This window comes from Lucilia sericata, unplaced genomic scaffold (genome assembly GCF_015586225.1).
Source record: "Lucilia sericata isolate MDLA Ls3-8-SP2 unplaced genomic scaffold, ASM1558622v1 Contig000910F_arrow, whole genome shotgun sequence".
Taxonomy (NCBI): domain Eukaryota; kingdom Metazoa; phylum Arthropoda; class Insecta; order Diptera; family Calliphoridae; genus Lucilia; species Lucilia sericata.
In genome coordinates, this window is record NW_023994897.1 from 27,501 (window position 1) to 39,672 (window position 12,172).

Consider the following 12,172-nt stretch of genomic DNA (forward strand, 5'->3'; position numbering starts at 1 on the left):
CTATAATCCGAAATTTAATTCCGATTTATTAATATTTACTACATAAACTTGAAAAATTGGATAATTCTATATATTTCCTTTAATTTAATCAGGTTTTTCAAATCCTCCGATTTCCAAAGTATACAATAATGCTACCAATCATATCCTGATATACTCGAGACAATAACCATGTTTTATGTATCGGACATTTAATTTGTTCTAGCAAAAAATTAAGATGTATCCGTGTTCAAAATTGTTCAATTCGTATTCATACCACTAATTGTGCCTGATTTAATATAAAAATCTTACTATTTTGGACAATAACCAATTTCAGAACCGATATGAAGTGTAAGTTATTGACATGGTCACCATTTGACGATTATTGGTAGTATTTAGAAGTGTGTAATGGATGATTGGAACCAAAAAACTTGTTTTAATTAATGGATACTAGTACAAATATTATTAATATCGCATTTTAAGATATAAATTTTAGGAAATAGCCGTTAAGTATCGAATATGAACGCTATACTATGTTAAAAACGGCAATGTTCCGCAATGGATTATAAGAAACAATTAATTTAAAAGTTAAAATATCGTCTTCCAATGTATCATAATGAACAAACGAGGGATATTATTGAATACCCGATCCAAAACTCCGGGGGTTTAAATAGTCAGATGTTCTTAAATAGGAAAAAATGCTCCTATAAATAATATTCAGATCAATTACCAAAAATTTCAATTTTTCGGAACAAAACGTGAATTTTTTCCATGTTATTGTGTACAGAATATTTCATTATAAAATAATTACATTCAAACAGGTAAAATTTTCATGAATTTTGTTAATATCATTAAGCCAAATACATATTGAAATTATCTGTATACTTACTTTTGTGACGTAAATTTTGCACATATTTAACTACACCTTAAATGAGAACTCAAGTAACCAAAATAACCCGGAAAAAAGTAGTGAATAATAATTATCATATTTGTTTTTAATAAATAAATGTGTTACTTTTTTGATTTTTGAAAAAATAATATCCTTTTTTAAATAAAACCCATTGTCAGTATTTCTGTATACTTATTTTTGAGATTAACTGTATAATTAACCTTAACACCCGATATCGCCTTAATTTTTTTTTGTTAATTGTTAACATTTACTTAAATCCAATTTACTTATGACATATAAAGTTTATTGTAAGTCGTTACTGGATTCCTTCTAACGGCATGTACTAGTCACTGAGAAGAAAGTGTACTATATTTTTGCTGGGATATTATACAATAAAGTTAAATAAATCTTGGGTTTCCTATCCAAACAAAACAAAAATTGAAATAAAAACGATTTCAAAGGTATGACATAGGTGATAAAGTTTTGATATATTCTAACTGATACCTTAGAAATAAGCAGGTGACATTGTTCATAGGATATATAGAACTTTTAAAAATTTTCCATCCCCTTATAAAACTACGCCTTTTGCAATACAATAATGATTTGTTACTTCTTGTTGTCTGAACTCATTCATACATGGAGACAAATGTACTTTAGTTTATGGGTTTGAGTATGAAATAGAAAATACTTATTTAAGTAAAGTATTTCATTTATACTTGAACATATTTATTCGTATTTTATGTATTTTCATGATTATTATGGCATCGATTGCAGTTCATAAAAAAACATTACAACATACCACATACAACACAATTTTTGTACTTTTTTTTATTTGATACAATTCCAAATATCAAAAGAAAATATTTGTATTTTGCAGAATTTATTGCATTTGCAACATGTGGCCACTACTGAAAAAAGCGAACCAACATGTTTGTATGCTATAGAAATATTTATTATAGATTGGAGCACCTACATAAAACTACATACTTACATACGTACTTCATTCAGATACTTTCGTTTTCATTTACTTATGTATTATTTATATGTATATAAGTTGTATTTCTTTTGTTGATATTGCCACATAATGTTGCAACAATGCATACCAGTAGTGCATACAATAGGGCAGTCTTTTTACCTCATAGAAAAAGCGTTAACCAAACGAAAATACTGTAGACTAGATAGACTAGAATATAGACTAGACTATAGACTAGACTATAGACTAGACTATAGACTGACTATAGATAGACTATAGACAGATAGACTAGATAGATAGACTATAGACTAGAATATAGACTAGACTATAGAGCATATAGACTAGACTATAGACTAGACTATAGACTAGACTATAGACTAGATATAGACAGATATAGACTAGACTATAGAACTAGACTATAGACTAGACATAGCTAGACATTAGACTAGACTAGACTAGACTATAGACTAGACTATAGACTAGACTATAGACTAGACTATAGACTAGACTATAGACTAGACTATAGACTAGACTATAGACTAGACTATAGACTAGACTATAGACTAGACTATAGACTAGACTATAGACTAGACTATAGACTAGACTATAGACTAGACTATAGACTAGACTATAGACTAGACTATAGACTAGACTATAGACTAGACTATAGACTAGACTATAGACTAGACTATAGACTAGACTATAGACTAGACTATAGACTAGACTATAGACTAGACTATAGACTAGACTATAGACTAGACTATAGACTAGACTATAGACTAGACTATAGACTAGACTATAGACTAGACTATAGACTAGACTATAGACTAGACTATAGACTAGACTATAGACTAGACTATAGACTAGACTATAGACTAGACTATAGACTAGACTATAGACTAGACTATAGACTAGACTATAGACTAGACTATAGACTAGACTATAGACTAGACTATAGACTAGACTATAGACTAGACTATAGACTAGACTATAGACTAGACTATAGACTAGACTATAGACTAGACTATAGACTAGACTATAGACTAGACTATAGAAATACGATACTATAGACTAGACTATAGCTAGACTATTAGACTAGAACTATAGACTAGACCTATAGACTAGACTTATAGACGTAGACTATGAGAACTAGACTATAGACTAAGAACTATGAGCTATACGATAGACGAGACTATAGACTAGACTATAGACTAGACTATAGACCTAGACTATAGAACTAGACTATAGAACTAGACTAATAGACTAGTAGACTATAGACTAGACATAGACTTAGTACTATGACTAGACTATAGACTAACTAAGCCTAGACCTAGAGACTAGACTATAGGACCTAGACTATAGACTAGACCTATAGACTAGACTATAGACTAGATCTATAGACGGAGACTAGTAGACTAGACCTATAGACTAGACTATAAGACTAGACATACTAGAGCATAGACTAGACTAGACTATAGACTAGACTATAGACTAGACTATAGACTAGACTATAGACTAGACTATAGACTAGACTAGACTAGCTATAGACTAGACTATAGACTAGACTATAGACTAGACTAGACTATAGACTAGACTATAGACTAGGCTATAGACTAGACTATAGACTAGACTATAGACTAGACTATAGACTAGACTATAGACTAGACTATAGACTAGACTATAGACTAGACTATAGACTAGGCTATAGACTAGACTATAGACTAGACTTTGTTTTTCATTGGGCAGGTGTAAATTTTGCATGTGATACTCGTGTTATGTCGGTTTCCGACTAAAGCAACTCCCTTGTCATTCATACACCCTGCGGGACTATTATTCAGGATATTGCGTCGCAGGGCCAGAAAGGCTTATCTAGCCTCTATCGAATGCTGTGAAGCTTTCCTTCTTTCTGCTTCTATCATTAGTTTTTGGTGTATTCCTTTTACCATGCTGCAGATGGTTTCCCACTTCTCTTTTTTGCTTAGTAATATGTCTACAATATTACGTGTGCTCAGTTGTTCTCCAATGAACCTTTCTGTCTCTTGTCTTCGTTAAACCGAGAGCAATAAAACATTACATGTTCGCGGTCTTACTCTTTGTTTGGACATTGTGGGCACGTTGGTGATTCATCTATTCCAAACCTGTAAAGGTAGCTTCTATAGCCTCGCATGTCTGGACAGAAATTGCATTTGGTAATAATTGACCGTGTTTTCTATTTATCCACTCTTTTATCTTTGGTATAAGTTTATAGGCCCATCTCCCTTTGTGGCTTTCTTCTCTTCGAGCTTGCAACTTATATTCCAAGCGATACCTCCTCTATAAATATCTTTTCAGAGGTCCAGCCAAGGAACCTAACATCACTTCTTTTAACTGCATTTGTTGGTACCTCACTGCTATTTATTGAAAATAGAATTGCTTGGTGGTCGCTGTGGGTGTACAGGTCACCAATTTTCCATTCTACGAATGTAGCCAAAGAGTTGCTCACAAAGGTAAGATCAACTATCGAGCTTGTTCTCCTAGCCAAAAATGTTGGTTGATTACCGTTATTTGCTTGTATCAGGTCATGCCCAGAGAATACTTTAATAGGATGTATACCGGCTTCTCCATTCAACCGCCCATGCGTTGGAATAATGATGAACTCGGTAGAGTAACGAGAGCAGGGTAAGAAGTCTCATAAGAATGAGCCTGTCCAAGGTTAGTATAATGGTATGTATTCTGAGTAGACATATGTATATGATTAATTATACAAGATTGGACAAACGGATTCAAACGAATGTAGAGCATGAGGAGTGGACAGTAATAATCTGCAACAATATCTTTGTTATTGACAGGCTTTGGTCGAAATAAGATCCATATATCTTAGACGCTATGTTATTCCAGATATTACAGGACACCGATTGAAATATTCTAAGGAAACTGAGTTTTCCATATAAAGAAGTTTAGGTACAACAGGCCCGATAGAGGCCTATGTATAATTAAGCGGAAGCCATTTTGTATGGATTCTAAATAAAGTCATGGATCAAATTTTTCATTTTCAATATCAGAAACACCTTATATGGTAAACTTCATTTCACTAGTCTTTAATAGTTAGGCATGACTAAATCTGTTAAGTATACTTTAATGGGCCAACCACCAAAGGTTAATATTTAATTAGTTCGCTTCTAAAAAGTTCGTTTTTTAAGTCTTTTGTTTGACAGAACAAAATCTTGCGTGCAAATAAATGAATAACGAGAAAGAAAGTAATGAAAGTAAAATAAACATAATGAGCCATAACAAACTTAAAAAAAAAGAAATTTTAACAAATAATATAAATAATTACACACCAAAAATCAATTATACAAACGTACATAGAAATGGTGGGTGTCAAAATTAGAGTTAACACAGTTTTCAAGTTGTTTGTTTAAACATTTATTAAAAAAAATACAATTAAATGAAATTTAGTAATAGGTTTTGTGTTTAATTTTCTAATAAAATGAATGAGTTTAAAATTGTTTAAAAAAAATAACAAGAAAATATTAATAATTATTTTTAAAGTTCATTAAACTTTCATTGTAAGCATTCATGTCAAAACATTTTAAATTTAATGAAAGATATTTATATGTTTTAACTTGTTCATAAACATGTAATTAAGGCAAGATAATTGTTATAGAGCTGGGTCTACCATAAACAGTGGTACAAAATGAGGTAGGATAGAATCAAGTAGATTACTACGGAAAAACAAGATTTTCAAGGGCCGCTCTCCAATGCAGTTTTAAAACACACCAATACACAATATAATAAAATTTTCAAAATTTAGAAATTAGCTTTTGTTTCCTTATGAAAATATATAAAAAGTATTGCCTGTAGGGTGCCTTAAACAATCTGCGTGTGATAAATTATAATAAAGACTCAATCAATTTAAAATTTTTGAAAAAAATAAAAATCAAAACACGCAAAATTGTTTATTGCGCCAGAGTTTTTTTGTATGTAATACACAAAGACTTCTTTTGGGCTGCTGCTGCCGCAACAAATTGCTAAGATTTTCAAATTGTTTTTAAAAATTGCAAAAAAATGAATAAAACCATCAAAATATACTTGTATGTAGGTAGTCAATTTTCTTGTATTCCAAAATAAACTAAAAACAAGTAAATTGACCTAAATTTTTTTTTTACAAAAATACTCGCACTTAAATAATATATTGATTGCGTTTTTTTTTTTTCTATAATAAAATTACGTTTTTTTTAACAATTTGCTGGTTTAAAGATTTTTTGAGTAGTGCAACATGCAACCGTATATTTTTGGGAGGCCTAACAAGCCTCTATAAAGTACTTTTTATAGTAATTTTACTAAAGACAAGTTTTTAAATTTCAGCTGTTTTTTGTTTGTCTGCTCTCGTACGCAATTTATACAAACAACATTTTAGTTCAACTGCTCCCATTTTCCGTTATTTTTTTGTCAAAAATTACAGCTGGTTTTTCCTTTTTGTTTTCCTCTCGCCTTTAAATCTTTGTCATTAAACAATTTCTTGATAGACTACATACCAGCCAACACTTTTTTGGATTTCGGGCAAAATTGCTGAAAATACAGAAACACATGCTACTTCCATATTTGTGAGCCAGTGCAGACGTGCAGGGTATACAGCATCATGGTAAACTATGAACTGAAAGGTGCTTGTATACAGAGATCTATATAGATAACTGTGTATCTAAAGAGAAGCAGTGGCGTATATGCATCAGGATGTGAGGTTAATGCTATTACTATAATATCTTTGCATGCTATCATTCCAGCAGAAACTTTCATGTGGCCTCCGATAGGTTAGGGGGCTAGTGTTCTAGTCTGGTAGGATGGATTTCATGGGTCGATTCTCAACTGAGTAAATGAGTGCTCAACAGACCCGAAAAAGGGCTAGGAATATTGCAACTAACTAAACTAACTAACTAACTAACTAACTAACTAACTAACTAACTAACTAACTAACTAACTAACTAACTAACTACTAACTAACTAACTAACTACTAACTAACTAACTAACTAACTAACTAACTAACTAACTAACTAACTAACTAACTAACTAACTAACTAACTAACTAACTAACTAACTAACTAACTAACTAACTAACTAACTAACTAACTAACTAACTAACTACTAACTAACTAACTAACTAACTAACTAACTAACTAACTAACTAACTACTACTAACTACTAACTAACTAACTAACTAACTAACTAACTAACTACTACTAACTAACTAACTAACTAACTAACTAACTAACTAACTAACTAACTACGAACTAACTACTACTAACTAACTAACTAACTAACTAACTAACTACTAACTAACTAACTAACTAACTAACTAACTAACTACTAACTAACTAACTAACTAACTACTAACTAACTAACTAACTAACTAACTAACTAACTAACTAACTAACTAACTAACTAACTAACTACTAACTAACTAACTAACTAACTAACTAACTAACTAACTAACTAACTAACTAACTAACTAACTAACTAACTAACTAACTAACTAACTAACTAACTACTAACTAACTAACTAACTAACTAACTAACTAACTAACTAACTAACTAACTAACTAACTAACTAACTAACTAACTAACTAACTAACTAACTAACTAACTAACTACTAACTAACTACTAACTAACTAACTAACTAACTAACTAACTAACTAACTAACTAACTAACTACTAACTAACTAACTAACTAACTAACTAACTAACTAACTAACTAACTAACTAACTAACTAACTAACTAACTAACTAACTAACTAACTAACTAACTAACTAACTAACTAACTAACTAACTAACTAACTAACTAACTAACTACTAACTAACTAACTAACTAACTAACTAACTAACTAACTAACTAACTAACTAACTAACTACTACCTACTAACTAACTAACTAACTAACTAACTAACTAACTAACTAACTAACTAACTAACTAACTAACTAACTAACTAACTAACTAACTAACTACTAACTAACTAACTAACTAACTAACTAACTAACTAACTAACTAACTAACTAACTAACTAACTAACTAACTAACTAACTAACTAACTAACTAACTAACTAACTACTAACTACTACTAACTAACTAACTAACTAACTAACCTAACTACTAACTAACTACTAACTAACTAACTAACTAACTAACTAACTAACTAACTACCTAACTAACTACTAACTAACTAACTAACTAACTAACTAACTAACTAACTACTAACTACTAACTAACGAACTAACTAACTAACTAACTAACTAACTAACTAACTAACTAACTAACTAACTAACTAACTACTAACTAACTAACTAACTAACTACTAACTAACTAACTAACTAACTAACTAACTAACTAACTAACTAACTAACTAACTAACTACTAACTAACTAACTAACTAACTAACTAACTAACTAACTAACTAACTAACTAACTAACTAACTAACTAACTAACTAACTAACTAACTAACTAACTAACTAACTAACTAACTAACTAACTAACTAACTAACTAACTAACTAACTACTAACTAACTAACTAACTAACTAACTAACTAACTAACTAACTAACTAACTAACTAACTAACTACTACTAACTAACTAACTAACTAACTAACTAACTAACTAACTAACTAACTAACTAACTAACTAACTAACTAACTACTACTAACTAACTAACTAACTAACTAACTAACCACTAACTAACTACTAACTAACTAACTAACTAACTAACTAACTACTACTAACTACTAACTACTAACTACTAACTAACTAACTAACTAACTAACTAACTAACTAACTAACTAACTAACTAACTAACTAACTAACTAACTACTAACTAACTAACTAACTAACTAACTAACTAACTAACACTACTAACTAACTAACTAACTAACTAACTAACTAACTAACACTAACTAACTAACTAACTAACTAACTAACTAACTACTAACTAACTAACTAACTACTAACTAACTAACTAAACTAACTAACTAACTAACTAACTAACTAACTACTACTAACTAACTTACTAACTAACTAACTACTACTACTACTAACTAACTAACTACTAACTAACTAACTAACTAACTAACTAACTAACTAACTAACTAACTAACTAACTAACTAACTACTAACTAACTTACTAACTTACTAACTAACTAACTAACTAACTAACTAACTAACTCACTTCTGCTCCCATTAGGCTTACTTTATAAGATCTTTGTAGTTGTACCAAGAGGCCTATTGGGATTCTTTCGGTTAAAGTTTTTTAACAATCCTATATGTTCTTATATTTAACCTTATCACCCGATATCGCCTTAATTGCCTTCTAGCTATCGGTAAATAGTTATGTTATGTTAATTGTTGGCGGTACATTTACTTAAATCCAATTTACTTATGACATATAAAGTTTATTGTAAGTCGTTACTGGATTCCTTCTAACGGAATGTACTAGTCATTGAGAAGAAAGTGTTCGGTAAATACCAGTCAATATCATTACTATGTTTTTGCTGGGATGTTATACAATAAAGTTAAATAAATCTTGGGTTTCCTATCCAAACAAAACAAAAATTTAAATAAAAACGATTTCAAAGGTATGACATAGGTGATAAAGTTTTGATATATTCTAACTGATACCTTAGAAATAAGCAGGTGACATTGTTCATAAGAAATATAGAACTTTTAAAAAATTTCCATCCCCTTATAAAACTACGCCTTTTGCAATACAATAATGATTTGTTACTTCTTGTTGTCTGAACTCATTCATACATGGAGACAAATGTACTTCAGTTTATGGGTTTGAGTATGAAATAGAAAATACTTATTTAAGTAAAGTATTTCATTTATACTTGAACATATTTATTCGTATTTTATGTATTTTCATGATTATTATGGCATCGATTGCAGTTCATAAAAAAAAAACATTACAACATACCACATACAACACAATTTTTGTACTTTTTTTTGTATTTGATACAATTCCAAATATCAAAAGAAAATATTTGTATTTTGCAGAATTTATTGCATTTGCAACATGTGGCCACTACTGAAAAAAGCGAACCAACATGTTTGTATGCTATAGAAATATTTATTATAGATTGGAGCAACTACATACTTACATACGTACTTCATTCAAATACTTTCGTTTTCATTTACTTATGTATTATTTATGTGTATATAAGTTGTATTTCTTTTGTTGATTTTGCCACATAATGTTGCAACAATGCATACCAGTAGTGCATACAATAGGGCAGTCTATTTAGCTCATAGAAATGCGTTAACCAACAGAAAATACTGTAGACTAGACTATAGACTAGACTATAGACTAGACTATAGACTAGACTATAGACTAGACTATAGACTAGACCAACGGTTCCCAAATGGGGGTCCGCGGACCCCTAGTGGTCCGTAGTAAAATCCTAGGGGGTCCGCGAAGACGAACGAAAAAAACCATGAATAAACAATATTCTGCTTTTATATGTATGTACAAATATCTCCAATTTTTGTGCAATAATCCCAAATTTTTTGGTGACTTTTTGAATTTTATTTTTTCGGTTGTTTATCAGGAAGAAGCTAGGCCCTACAAATTTATTGTATAACTTTTATAAAGTAAAGTACTGCGTGATTTGTAATTTTTATTTCCTGTATATGTACTGAAATAATGGTTTTTATTTCAGACAAATAATACTCTGCCTTACAATTAAATTAGGGATACTGGTATTCCGGAGTATGAAGTTCAATTCAAAGACAAGCTTATTACAGATTTAAGTTTATCAAATTGTAAGCAAAAGTGTTCTCGTTTGAAAAGACTAAAATTATATATTTCCTAGGGATGCCAAACGGGACTGGCTTTTACAAATCCCGGGATTCGGGATTTTGAAAATTGCAATCCCGGGATCCCGGGATATTTCGGGATCCCGGGATTTTTTGGGATCCCGGGATTTTTCGGTATTTCGGGATTTTACGGGATTTCGGGATTACATGAATTTAATTATTTTATATATGAAAATCTTTAAATCATCATATTTGTAAAGAAAATTGTTTAATTTTGTGGAAATTTAACAGACAGAAGATATATTTAAATTAAAACAATCCAATTAATTCCAATTTTTAAATAAAAACTTTCAGAATTGCATAATTTCTGAAACTTTTTAAATACATACTTACTTCCTAAATAAAAATAAATATCAAGTTCCGAAATTAGACATAAGCTCTTTTTAAAACCTCATACTGTTCCATGTGAACTAATAATTATAACAGATACCAATTCAATTATTCGAACATCAATTTAGAACCTATTCTTTGAAAAATATTTGGAATTTTACTCAAACTACATATTAGTTTTGGAACATATTATTATATTCGTAGTATTAATTTAAAATTTTAGGTGCATTTAGAACAAGGTAATTTACCTTTACCGGTATCATTCAGATTTGTAGAAAGTTAGAAATGTAAAATCCTCTAGTATTGAAAAATAAAGTTTGTATTCGACTGTGCCGAAATTAAATACCCACCATCAAAATATTGTAATGTATTGATATTAATATCAGCATCAATGTGATTTTCAGAGGAGGTCCAATTAGGTTTTTTTGTGTCAATTTTGGTCCAAATTTGCAGCCCAAATAGAATGAGTCTTCTAACTCGTGTTTTCAGCTTACAGACACAGAATGTGTATACTTTTTGGGTAGGTCTACGACCAACATTGCAATGTGCTAACAAGTAAAAAGTTATAGTTGGGCGAAGCCTACCATATAATACCCTACACCAGTTATAAAAATAAAATGTGATTTATTGTTCATAATAAAGCATCTAAGTTGAATTGTACCTTGCCTCAGATATAATTTAGCTATTTTTTGTTGAATAAAATTGTGTACATTTAAGTCATATTTCGAAGGGGGCTTTGCATAGGGGCTAGGGTCAAATGAGGCCGCATCATCAGAAGAACTTGGTTTTGCAGCTTTTTGTCGAGTTACGAGTATATTGAACATAATTATGAACTTAAAAACCCTATTTGGGGGGTTCAGTTGTATGGGGGCTAGGTCAAATATTGGACCGATGTTATCCATTTTCAATAGGATCCGTCTCTAGTACAATAGAAGATCATGCAAAATTTCATTGAATTATCTTCAAAATTGCTGTAGTTTGATTACAAGGTTTACACGGACGGACAGACGGACGGACATAGCTAAATCGACTCAGAAAATGATTCTGAGCCGATTGGTATACTTTAAGGTATAGGACCAATATTATTGTGTGTAACAAACATCAGCACAAACCCAATATACCCTCCCCACTAAAGTGGTGTAAGGTATAAAAACGAAGTGAATA